Source organism: Siphateles boraxobius, unplaced genomic scaffold (assembly GCF_051911475.1).
Source record: "Siphateles boraxobius isolate OS27281-9 unplaced genomic scaffold, OSU_SipBor_1 41, whole genome shotgun sequence".
Classification (NCBI taxonomy): domain Eukaryota; kingdom Metazoa; phylum Chordata; class Actinopteri; order Cypriniformes; family Leuciscidae; genus Siphateles; species Siphateles boraxobius.
In genome coordinates, this window is record NW_027509042.1 from 13,338,147 (window position 1) to 13,351,416 (window position 13,270).

At 36.7% G+C, this 13,270-nt stretch overlaps 1 protein-coding gene across 1 annotated transcript in view; it reads left to right on the top strand.

The window, feature by feature from the left end:
- The first annotated feature begins 1,963 nt into the window (after positions 1-1,963).
- brinp3a.2 (bone morphogenetic protein/retinoic acid inducible neural-specific 3a, tandem duplicate 2) overlaps positions 1,964-13,270 on the top strand; it is a 69,925-nt gene continuing 58,618 nt past the window's right edge. Inside the window, exon 1 of the mRNA XM_077198493.1 lies at positions 1,964-2,649. The gene's annotated coding sequence lies outside the window, so the exon portion shown is untranslated. The remainder of the gene's footprint in view (positions 2,650-13,270) is intronic.

The window sequence follows — 13,270 nt, forward strand, 5'->3', positions numbered from 1 at the left end:
TTTTAATATGCCAACAAACATAAATGCATATCCACAGGTTTTACTGAAACTCTGCCAAGTAGACATATTTCAGCCACTTGTGGCACTATTTTATTAATTTACGCATTAGGATAGATCATAGTTGGTACTATAGTTTGAACATTGAGAAGCCATTTGCACTTGATTACACTTGAAAATGTAAGAAACACCATTAAGAGGCCTTTGAATGATTGATTGGCAGAAATGCAACATTCCATCTGTTACATTCTTTCCCAAGAGCTATGACTCTAATCCTTGAAGTTCACAGATGTCTTTATGTACTGGACATGTATAATCAATTATTGGGTCTGTAGAAATATTTATTTTGATTGATTAGGCTACACCTATACATAATACAATGAATGACTATCGCAAAAGTTGATGTATGTAATCCAATGGCTCTGTGGCACTTCAGCACCATGGACAGTTCCAGCACAGCGTTGCATTCAGAGAATGTCCACTCTGGACATTGCCCATGTATCTAATCCATCACAATCAGCTCCCTGATAACACCCACAGGACTGATGCGTGTTCCAGCAGATTGCCAGAAGACAAAAAATCTCACTTTGCCAACCTCTGTAATGGATTTGTGCTGCATTTGTCCATGGTTAGTGAGACATTTTGATTGGAGTCAGCATTGGGTTTAACCAATACTTTAACGCCAAAAAAATAAATAAGTTATTCCCGGTCTGAAATCCTATTGGCTCTACATCAAAGCATGACTGTAGTGAACTCCTGCTGCTTAAATATCTCTTGTCTTTTTCTGATTTATACTGATAGTAAAATTTGGACATTGTTGTAACAGACTGAATCAGAAGTATGATTTTTATTAGTTGCCACTTCAGTCTGAATCACTCCTACTGCACAGATATATCCGGGCTTTATGCCAGGGATAGACTTCTGCACCCACACATGCCTAAAATGAATCAGGTGATACATTTATGTGCCACTCTGTAAAAAATGTTGGAAAATGCAGTGTAAATGCCACAGCAAAGACCTGTTAATTAGCTGACTTTTACCTTACCACAAACAGTAAATTATATATATATATATATATATATATATATATATATATATATATAAATTAAAAACTTTATTTTTTACTGTAAAATATTTTTAGTGACAAAGTTATTAGAAGTAAAAAAAAGTATGACATACCTCATAAATTATAGACTAAATATATACATATTAATCAATGCAATGCAATACATATTACAATCAAATATAATTTTCTCTTTTTTTAAGTAAAATCTATAGATTGCCTTAAAATGTATAGGTAATATGCATTCCCAGAATTCCCTGTGCGAATCATCATAATTTTTTTATCAACTATATAAATTGAAATGTTTGCATGTTATTTTATTTAGTTCATGTTTACCTTATGGCATTTTGACATAACACTGTGCTCTGTTTTATGAGAAACTAAATTTGCTGGAGAGGCTAATTAATTTTGATAAACTTTCTGGCTTTCTACTGGACAGTTGTGCTATAAAACTACATTTTACAATAACAAACACATTTTAATAGCTCAAATTGGTTGTTAAATTAGAATTAAACTATATGATTTAATGACTAATGACTATAACATATTCCGTAACCAACATGTCATATGCTTGTAACATTGTCACAGCATTTTTATGGCAATGACAACCATGGGTGGCATTTTTTTAGCTGTAGAATTTACATTATTTTACAGTGAATTATAATACTGTTTGAATAACAATTCTTATACGAATTATTCTATTCTATTATTAATTTAGAAAACGAGAACACCCCAACACTGCCTGCACAAATAAATGGCATGGGGTTCTAGCATGCTGACCCAGTGGATATTTATTTGTAGTAGTAGCTTAAGCAGAAGAAGAAGAAGAAGAAGAAGAAGAAGAAGAAGAAGAAGAAGAAAAGAGAATGAAATAGGAAATCGTTTTCTTTAATCACAGGGATCTCTAGATTTGGTAACAGCCTGTTTATCATTCCACCCTCGTTTCGGGTTTTATGCATGTCCTCCGAAAAGCCATTACAGAGGGCTACTTGTGTTTTAAGCATGTGACTTTGGTGAGAGAGGGCGCGCGCTCGCGTCTGCCAGCATCTATCCATTGAAATTTGGCTCTGTCTCTCTCACACACGGACAACGATGCAGAGAGTAGGAGGGTCAACCAGAGGTATGTGATGGGACTGACTTTATAGAGGAATATCCACAGGCACTTCAAAAATAGGAAGCATCAGTGTCGCAGTCCGTTGGCGGATTTTAAACTGAGCCACGCGCTTTAACTGATAGCTGCGGTCTGTTTCTAACTGTCTGCTATTGGATTTATATTCGGCATTGTTTGACTAAATGCGGTTATTTCTTCTTCAAGGAACAATTCAGATCACTACACGGATAACCATCGCTTTATAATGGGGACGATTTGTTACCGAAGTTGGACTATAGTGAAGTAGCACCAATTTAAAATAGGTGCTGCCCGAGCGACCTTTCGTCCATTTTCGCTAAACAGTTTTCATTACTTCCGTGGGTATTACGCTGGTGCCCGTTAAATACTCACATATCGAAAAAAAAAGAAAAAAAAAAGAACAGATTCAGCGAAGAATGGGACCTGTTCGGATGAAGTTTCAACACTGATCTACGTTGTGGTGAGTTTTTATTTTATTTTCTTTTTTTAAATGCTGGTCTAGTCGTGTGGACATGGTTTAAATTGTTGCCAGTTGACTATGCAATGCAAATATAATCGTTGCCTCGTACTGCAGCGGGGCAACTTTGAACAAATGCAACATGCTCGTCACATCGTTCTCATGAATGAAGAGCATATAGCAGCTCATCAAGTCTACACAACTCCTTACACGAGTAACAACTGTGATCCCTCTGGACCATTCATGTATTTATGCCATGATTCTCTCTCTCTCTCTCTCTCTCTCTCTCTCTCTCTCTCTCTCTCTCTCTCTCTCTCTCTCTCTCTCTCTCTCCACACACCATGCTGGTATTTCTGCAATACTGCCGAAATCTTTTTTTAAACTTTCTCAAACGAGCTGCTTAAATTTGCTGCTTATTAAAGTAAATATGGGGGAGGGGTTCAGATATTTTTCTGGAAAGAAGACAAAAATACTGATTATTTTTTTTACATTACTTTTTTTGCACCTGTGATGCAGCTTACATGCTATTAGGGTTATAGGCTACTTCGTTTAATTAATATTCTATACACTAATGAGTCTTTAGCTGATTCTGTAACTGCCAGTGATGCATAAAATACCCATGAACCATTTTTCTAACAGTTAAGAATTACAGTGATGGATAATGTCAATGTGTAAAAAAATCAAGCAAGCTTGAATTACTATACCTTACAAAGTTGTATGCTTACAGAAAATCTATAAAATCAGACATAACAATTTGCTGCCAGGTAAAACAGCTGCTAATATTTTGCTAAAATTTGTGTCATTATCAACTGCACCTGTTATTAAAATATCATACAGCTTAATTGGAATTGCTTTAAAAGTAAATTACAATTAATTACAGCAAAATCCAGTACCATAATGCAAAGAAGAAGAAGAAGAAAAAAAAAGTTCCTCACATGACAGCAGTTGGGTAGTGAGGGTTCTGATGTAGAAATATGTGGTGTATGTAGTGCACAATACAGTTGAAACCTCTATGCCATTATCCATGTCTCTGAGCAATGGAGAGAGTGCAGAAAAAGCCAATGATTTTGGCAGAATAGTGTTTCATGACTCTTCATTATCCACAACAGACATGCTGTAAATCATCTTTCTGATAGAGTCTCTGCTCTTAAGTGGATAGTTCAACCAAAAATTAAAATCATGTCATCATTTACTCACCCTCGTGTATTTCCAAAGACTTTCTTTCTTCTGCAGAACACAAAACAAGATATTTAAAAACAATGTTGGTATGATCACTGATAAAAAAATAAAAAAATAAAATAAAATCTCAAAATATATTTTATGTTCTACAGAAGGAATTGATAGAATGATATGAAGCTGAGAAAATGACAGATTTTTTTTTTTTTGGTGACCTAGCCTATACCTTTAAAGAATGCAATTACTATGGATAAAAATTAATAATAATAATAATAATAATAATAAAAATATATATTATTTTGTCTTTGTTAATCTAAGTTAACTGTCTTATTTCAGTGCCACTAGTGGCACAAAAGAGAATTGAGTTCTTGAGTATTTTTTTAATTATTTGGATCAGACAATAGATCTTTTAACTGCACAGGAAACTACATTTCTTACTGTAGTTCATGAAGGCACACAAACCTTATGTATCAGTTACTGCGGAATGCTGTTACCCCTGCACAGTGGATGTCTTTGCAAAACAGTCACTGGCACCACAACACTGACAATCTAAATGCTGCATTCACATTTCCCTGCGTGAAGGGTCTAACTAAGTGTGTGTGTGCCTTTGTAGCCCAGCTGTCTCTCATCATTGCTATCCGCTGGCACAGTTTTTGCCATTTTCCAAAAACACCATTTAGAGCTTTTGGCGGCCACATAAAAGACAAAAAAAGACCTTTTAGCGCGCACACACGGACAATTACACAAATAAGCGCAAACATCAGCATCCAGTAGTGTGCTAGCTCAATGGCTCATTCATCTTATACTGATGTGCGATATAGCCATGGATGATAGCCCAAGAGAGCTGGTGAAACCTTTCCTGGTCTTGTAAATATGCCTCAATGGGGCCTTTTTTTCTTCAAATGGCTGTCTGCAGGTAAAGTGGCTCCCTAACAAGTCCTCAAATTAATGAATGACTCATGCATGAAGGCCCTTCTGCAGCAATTCCAGCACATCAGAAATTTCTCAGCAACGACTGATTGGTTGAACATGCAGCAAGCAGACAGGCCCGAACAGAAGCGAAGCTTTATGATGGTGAGCCGTAGCCCATTATTTTATGATAATGAGCAGGATCACTGAATCCATCCTGATGCTGAGATTTCAATGAGACAAACGTGTGAAAAGACAGGCACAAGAACATTGGCTTTCTGATTAGAGCTTGAAAACAAAGAGACCCTCGGGAGTATGCAGTTGAAAAGAAGGTAAAGATGTGACATGACACCTTTCAACTAGGCAAACAAAAACATTGATGCGTGTACGAAATGACAAGCAATAAGAGAAATGCAAGAAAGCAATGCTGCTTAAAGGTTTCAGCTGTCATCGGGAATTTCTTGATGCATAGAATTTGTTTGATTTTTACAATACTATGTGTCTTTACCTCAGTGTCACATTTGGTCCTAACCAAAAGTGACACAATAAAGCCACAAGCATTCACTTCCCTTGAAATTTGTGTTTTTGTCCTAACAAGTGGTAAGCGTCAAGTGAAAGGTCAAAATCCTGTGAAATCTTTAATTCTAATTGTCTGGCATTATGTTGCATTGCACATAATTCTTACTTTCAACGTGGACAGTGTTGTACATGGTGTCAGGTGTGCAAAATTGATTTATCATAACTCTGAATATGGTAACAACTTTATGTACCCAGCATCATTCAGATCATTTAAATCGTTCAGATTTCTATAAATGTTTTAGGTTATGGCTATAAGTTTAAATGCAAAGTACTTTGGAAGGCTTTTGTTTTCGTAATGGCCTTTGTTTAGAGGAGACTCTATGTCTGGCTGAAATGAGAAAAGAGGACCATGGGTTGTTTTCTGAGATTAATTGCAGCTTTTTTCCCTGTATTGCGCTCAGCCTTTCTCTGATATGTGGCCAAATAAAAATGTAAAATTAAGAATTTTATGATCAAAAAGGCAATAATTAAAGCAGCAATTATACTGAAGAATTGTGAACATCACTTGGTGCACTATTACTGTGAGGTTTATTTCTAACCTATAATCAATTCTTTGTTGGGATTTACGGACATTTAATGGAAGTCACCCCTCTGTTTAATAGCTATTATGTTTAACTGATTTACTATAAACCTTCACACTTTGCATACATGTCCTGACCTGATTAGCAATAGCTATTTAAACTGGACAACTCGTAAAACACAAGTTATAGCCTTTTGCATGGATCATCCAAACAAATGATTATATGCATGATCAAAAGAATGTCTACCTTGTTGTTCATGCTTCCTAAAAAGTCAAAGGATTTATTAATATAGATTTGTATAACAATTATAAATACTCACATATATATATATCAATATATATATATATATAAAAGACTAATTATTGCACCCGAGAGACATGAACTGAGTGTTTTCAAACTCTCATATTAAAATGTGTGCCATGCATGTCCATAGAAGCATTATGCTCTCAGGGACATTTGGTTTTAAATGTGTCTGTTGGGGAGCAAACAATGCTAAATTTATTCTTTCTTTTTCTTTCTTGTGTTTCTTTATCTCTTTGTTTGCTTTTCCCATAATACTTTAGGTCATCCATTTAACTTTTAAATAATGCTCTGAGTAATGTGCAAACACATATGCATATTTAAAAGATTGTCATTTATGGACTTTAGAGGATGCAACAAGCATTTTTTTTTGTGCATATGAACAGACAAGATCAGTTGTTTGCTATCGGCAGTACGCTATAATGTACCTGAACATTCACAACAAATTGATACCATTTATTATGATGTTCAGTGTTTCATCTAGAATCTGACAATTATTTTAGTTTCATGGCTTGTCTGTTCCCAGAGGTCCATTTCTCATTGTGACAGCAAGATAAGAGGGAATATTTGATTTGCATTTAACACTCAACACAATGGCTGTCATTCTTTTTCCCCCTTCTGGTCCCATGGACTGATATAAGCTAGTATTTCATATTTCTTTTATTGCCTGGGATATTCTCTTTGATACATTACATACCACAAATCTCTTTGTACACATCCTTTTGTTCTCAAACGAAGCACGGATAAATAATTATGACTTCCAGACGCATTATTTCGCTAAGAAACCTTTTACCCTCTGGCACACAATAAAAGATACTGTTGATTGTCATGGGTTAGAGAATAACATAGCTAATTAAGAGTAAAAGCTCATTAGTCAGCAGAGAGAGGAGGATGTGAGGCTTATCGGTTCCTGTTGCAGACTTTGCATGTGGTTTCAGCGATGACTTGAAGTTAAGCCTGAAAGAACTAGAATTACAAATAGTGGGATCCTACTGTAAAAAAATGTAATACAACCCTGTAATCAACTCTCACCCAAGATACACACTTTTGCAAACAGTCAGACAACGCTCCATCCACCCTGCGGACACAGATGAAGAGCAGGAAATATCTCAGAGAATGTAGCTTCATTTGCATGCTTCCAGCAGAGACAGCCAAAGCTCATTGCAATTGCACAGGTTGTAAATGAAAGAACTGAACAGATGCCCTGAGTCCAAAGTGCACACTTGAATCTATCCTCTGAACATGGTTGACTCAAATGCCATTGAGATCTCAAGTTTGAGAGATCCCAAATCTCATCAACTTAACCTTTCAAAACAACTTCAATAATACTTCACTTTGAGCTCGGTTTTACTTTTAGTTCTTGTTCTTAGTTGTAATTTAAGTTTATGTGCCTGGAGATGGTTGGCTATATGGAGTTGTAGATGGCAATGGAGAATTGATGGTTTTCTGAGGAAATAAATTTCTTTAATATTAAAAGGATATTCTGGGTTCAATCCAGGTTCAAAAGTTCAGTCAACAGCCTTTGTGGCATGATTTCTACAACAACAACAACAACAACTAGAAAGAAATAATTAAATAAATAATAATAATAATAATACTTTTCACTGGAAAAAAAAGGAAAAATCCTTATAATGGAAGCAAATGTAGTTGATTTATTTTGAGGAAATGTGAAGCTTATGATGTTGATTAACTCTTCTGTTAAAATTGTTTATTTGAGCTGTGAAGCTGTTTTAATAATTTCAAGTAATTTTGGGGTTTATAGTGTTGTGTTGCAATTGTAAAAAAAACTTTAGACTTCAGCGCTGATAGTGTTGCCATAGAAACACATAATTCTGAGTCCGAGGACGTGAACAGCTCCTGGTAGATCGTCACGGGTTACCATCTCTTAATTACGGTAATTACAACATTACAAGCAGCAGAAGCTTGTTGTTTTGGTTCAGGAGGAAGAGTAAAAGGTAAAAAGGCTGCTTTTTGTTTGTGGCATTGGGTGACTATCTTCTACTCTACATAGCCTCATGGAACACCCTGATGATGTGATGACTGCGTGAGCAGGGTGTGCGGAGGTATGGAAATACACATTGACAGGCAGGTAGGACATCCTATCATTGCATTCGGACCAAATGCAATGATTGGACAAAAATGTTGGTACTGAGATTTCCACAAATATGTACATTTGAATATTTAGACCATTTCTATTTTTGATTGCTATCAGGATGTGAATAGTTACAACCACAAAGTGTTGATTGAAAAACATTGCCTACCCTACCTTTAAGTGTACTGAACCTGGCATATTACTTTAATATCACTTTGATAAGAATACAATTGTTTTGCACAAGCTAACTTAGCCCTTTTGTTGAACTTGTGATGATTAATAATTTGTTGACTATCTAAGTGGGTTTCAAACTAAGTTTGTTGTTGAATTCACAATAGAACATGCAAATTCATTTTACATGTGTTAATTGTCATCTCCACTGCAAAACACAAGGAAACATGATAATATAGGTCATTAAAGCGCACCTGTAGAAATTGATACAATTCCTCAGTTAAATGCATGTTCTAAGAAATTTTGAATGATGTTTATTCGGCTAGTTCTCAACACCTGTAGTCATTTCATTCTAAAGATTTCCATTACAGCGACCTTGCAGGGATGTTCATCTTCATTGTAGACAACTAAGAGAAGGATATAGCATTTTTAATACCTAAAATAAAAAAGAATTCTCTGTTTGTTGCTAAAAAGATATTCTTTTTATTATCTGTTTGGTTTTAGTCAGTTATTTTTATTTATAATCCGTTCTCAATTACATTATGAGTATAATCTAAAATGACTGAGTTGCACCACTTTTTAATGAATATGGCTGCGTTTCCCGAAATCTTCTTAATGCTCCATCGTCCTTAAGTTATCTTATCTTAAGTACCTTATCGTTAATACGTGTTTCCAGAAACGTTCTTAGTTAAGTCTACCTTCTGTAAGTTATACGTTCGGAAGGTTGGTCTGGGCCATTCTTAGCTTTGCCTTATCACTGTTAACAGGTGGCCTCCACTGCAAAAAAAAAAATACTTCTTTACATCTCAGAATGTGAATATAATTCTGAAGTTAATACACACAGTGTTCAATTTGGCTAATTCAAGTGTTTTCATGCACCGAATAAAATTGTTGTTAGCTTTTTAATTATATTAACCAAAGGTAAATCAGCTGGCAAACCATTAGGCGGTAAAGGCTTAGGAGTCTAATTAAAGGGAATGATTGTGAATGATTGCTCAAACTATGGCAGCGAAACAGCGAATAGTAGTGCTAAATGAAAGACGGTGCTGTCCACGGAGCCCTTTCAAAGGCCAGTGAAAGCATACTGTCAGTTTAGCCCTATTCGGACACTAATTGTTTCTCATGGGGTCGTACGGTATTTTAAACATTTACAGGGGTTAGTCTGTGATTTTATTGCCATTCGAATCCAGATACCCTTTCAAGGGAACTCGCGTTGCGTCGTATGATGCTAAGGGAACGCTTTGCGTGTTGATGTATTGAAACACATGTAAAATCAGTCCAATGGCGTGACAGGACGCCAGAAGCTGGTGACGTCATGAACCAGGAAGTATAAAGCCGGTTCAAAACCCAGCCGCGACAGCTTTTGTGTCTTCACAAGCGCTCTATGTGAAATTGTCCTTGTTATTTGGTGTTGTCTGTTATATAATATATATATATATATATATATATATATATATATATATATATATATATATATATATATATATAAGACCAGTGTTGGGCAGTAGCGTCGCTACAAGTAGTGACGCTACTGGTTTAACTACATTTCTCAGTAGCGTGGTGGTAGCGTCGCTGTTTTCTGAATCAAATAGCTTTTCAGTAGCAAAGCTCTTTTTTTGATCAAGTAGTGCGGTAGCGTCCACACAAGCTAACGTTACATTTTTCCAAGCATTTCTAAAGCTCAAGCTCAAATCGGAAATACAACTGCTAAGTATCACTGATGCTGGATCAGTTAGTGACGGTGACTTCTTCTTCTTCTTGTTTTACGGTGGTTGGCAACCATAGGGCCATATGATTTCATTAAGTTACCGCAATACGGAAAACATGGACTGAATTGCGATATCCATGCATAAAAACAAAATTTACTGTGTAACGCGGAATTTCACGGAATTTGTCAGATCTTGGATGAAAAGAAGGTAAGTAGCCTAAACTTAAATAAAATCGCGATATAGACTAGTGTCTGTGAATATTAAACCGCTTAAAGACTATTTAAAAAGGAATCATGCATGTTCTGCGTGTCATGAATGGCTCAGACGCGTGGATTCATTTACCACACACTAAGCACCCATGACGCTTGCGATATTTTCAGTAATGGATCGATGAACTTCATCTACACAGCCTCTCTGAGAGTCACTTTAGCAGCATTTTAGCTTGATTTGAGAAAAACTATCGTCATATCAAAAAACAAAACAAAACAGAGACTCAAAGGTCTAGCTACATGGCAACCTGTCAAAATAAAAGGTTGGTTTTAACCTTTGAAGAAAGTTTTGCTTAAATCATTAGGCCTACATTTTAAATAATTGGTCATTACAATTTAAACCATTAAAAAAACTATTTTATAGAGCCCTTAAAATGTAATTTATTTAAAAATGTTAATAAATTATTGTTAAATTACATACGTTTCATGATTTCAATTAATTACACGTTTTTGATTACTAAAATGTTATTTAACCATTAAAATGGGAGGCCAGAAAAATGAAAACAAAATAAAACTGAATTTGGAATGTGGGAAAAAATAAAACGGATTTCATAGGGCCCTACAAACCAGCTTTTTGGTGCATTACCATCACCTTCTGCTCCGTATGGTGTGACATCACGTACCGTGAAATGTGCTATATAAATAAACTTGCCTTGCCTTGATATACCAACACCTTTTCTTTTAGTTCTTGTTTCATAGACAGCTATTTTCTTTTTGCTGTGTAAATTTAAATTCTTAATATTTTTCAATCTCGTAATATTCTGCAAAAGAGAGAAGTGTGTGTACTTTCACAGTATAGTATTGCTATTTTTATTTAATGAAATGTTCTGAATACAACTGTTAACCAAATCTGCAAATGACACATTAATTTATTCTTATTAATAAATTCAAAAGCCAATGACTAAGTGTCTAATATGTTTTTATTCAGTGTGTATTTTTTTATAAATAAATATTTTAAGTCAAGGCTACTGTGAAGCAACACATACAGAACATGAATGACACACAGTAAACATTTCAGTTTAGTACATTTATTAATTAAAAAAATATATACAATAATACACAATACAGTAATACATTTTGTGCCCTTAATTGTATTAACTTTAATGACCTTCCACAAAAGTGCTGCTGCATGACTACAAGAGCGTCCTGGCCGTGCAATACATGAACATCCCCCGCTGTCTGTACTTCACCTGCCACTCAAACTAGCACCCAAGCCTTATGATGTGTTACGTGCAAACTCTGGCTCGGCTCAATGTCAGCTTTTAGATACGCAAGGTCGTTTCCCACGTCCTTAAACAACACTCGACCGACTTTATCACTGTGTAGATATTGATATGCCTCTGAGCTTTTCAGGTTGCTCATCGCCTTACCATCACAGGCTACTGAATCTACAAAATAGCTAGAAATGTTACCATACGTGATACGAGGCCACTTCTTCACGTCATCCTCCCAACCATCTACCGCGGATGGTAAAGGTACATTTATATCACCCCTTTTAATTTCGTTGAGGTTGTGTTCCCACATCATTAAGTTTGGATTGCTAAATCTTGAATGACGGTCAACTAATTAATGAATGAGTGTCAACTCCTGCTTGTTTACTTCGAGCCGGAAGTCGCGCCCACTTTTGACGCAATGCCTCATGGGACGTAGGAAACTTGTGGATAAGACTATGGCGAGCAAGCAGCAGTTTAGAGTGTTTGTGCACCCCTGCCCGCGTTATTTAACGGGTGAGGACACACACACTTTATGTGTTGTTTGTTTGGTAGAGGAGCATGCACGGTCAGCGCTCGAGGGCGCTGACTGTGAGCACTGTATTGTGGTTTCCTTGTGATCCCGCCTGGCGTTTTTTAACGAGGACGCCCAGGCTTGCGTTCCCTAAGGCTCAGGTCCCGCTGCTGCCGAGGCACAGCGAAGACTTCAGACTTGGGGTTCGCAAATGGATCTGTCAGCGGGGTTAGAGACGGGCTCTGCCTTATCTCTGACTTCACCTGACAGATCTAATGACTTGTATCAGGGTTCGGAAGCACGCGCTGCGGATTCTTCCACCCTGATACAGGCACAAACACTACAGCTATCCAGTTCCGAGGGACTGGATGTTGTTAGTGTTTATGCTCGTGATACTGAGGATTCGCCACCTCAGTCTCATGCTTTTGAGGAGCTTGTTAAGGTTGTAGCGAGAGCGGTCGAAAGATTACATATCGATTGGCCGGCAGATAAGCAGGACGTTCGTTTAAAAAGCAATCTAGACGAACGCTTCCTGTCCTCTCGTTTACAATCTCAACGCCTGAGCCTTCCGTTTTTTCCCGATCTCCACACTGAGGTGTCGAGATCGTGGAAGAAACCTGTGTTATATAGAATGTACAGTGCACAATCATTACACTACTCTTCTATTTCACAATATAAAGAGCACGGAAATGGGGAAATGCCGAAGGTGGAAGAGACGCTCGCAAGCTATCTCTCCCCTGAATCTTCATCTTCCCTTAAAGGAATACACGGACGCACCAGATAACACGTCAGCAGCGTCTTACGTCAGCAGCGTCACTGGCCTCGTGAACGCGGATTGACAACAGAACCGGAGGAGAATACAATGCTGAATAAAGTCTCGTTTTTGTTATTTTTGGAACAAATTGTATTTTCGATGTTTCAAAAAATTCTAACTAACCCACTGAGGTCACGTGGACTACTTTGATGATGTGTTTATTGCCTTTCTGGACAAGTACAGTATACCGTACATAGATTTTCAATGGAGGGACAGAAAACTCTCGGACTAAATCTAAAATATCTTAAACTGTGTTCCGAAGATGAACGGAGGTCCTACGGGCTTGGAACGAATGAGGGTGAGTCATTAATGGCATAATTTTCATTTTTGTGTGAACTAACCCATTAAAGCCACATTAT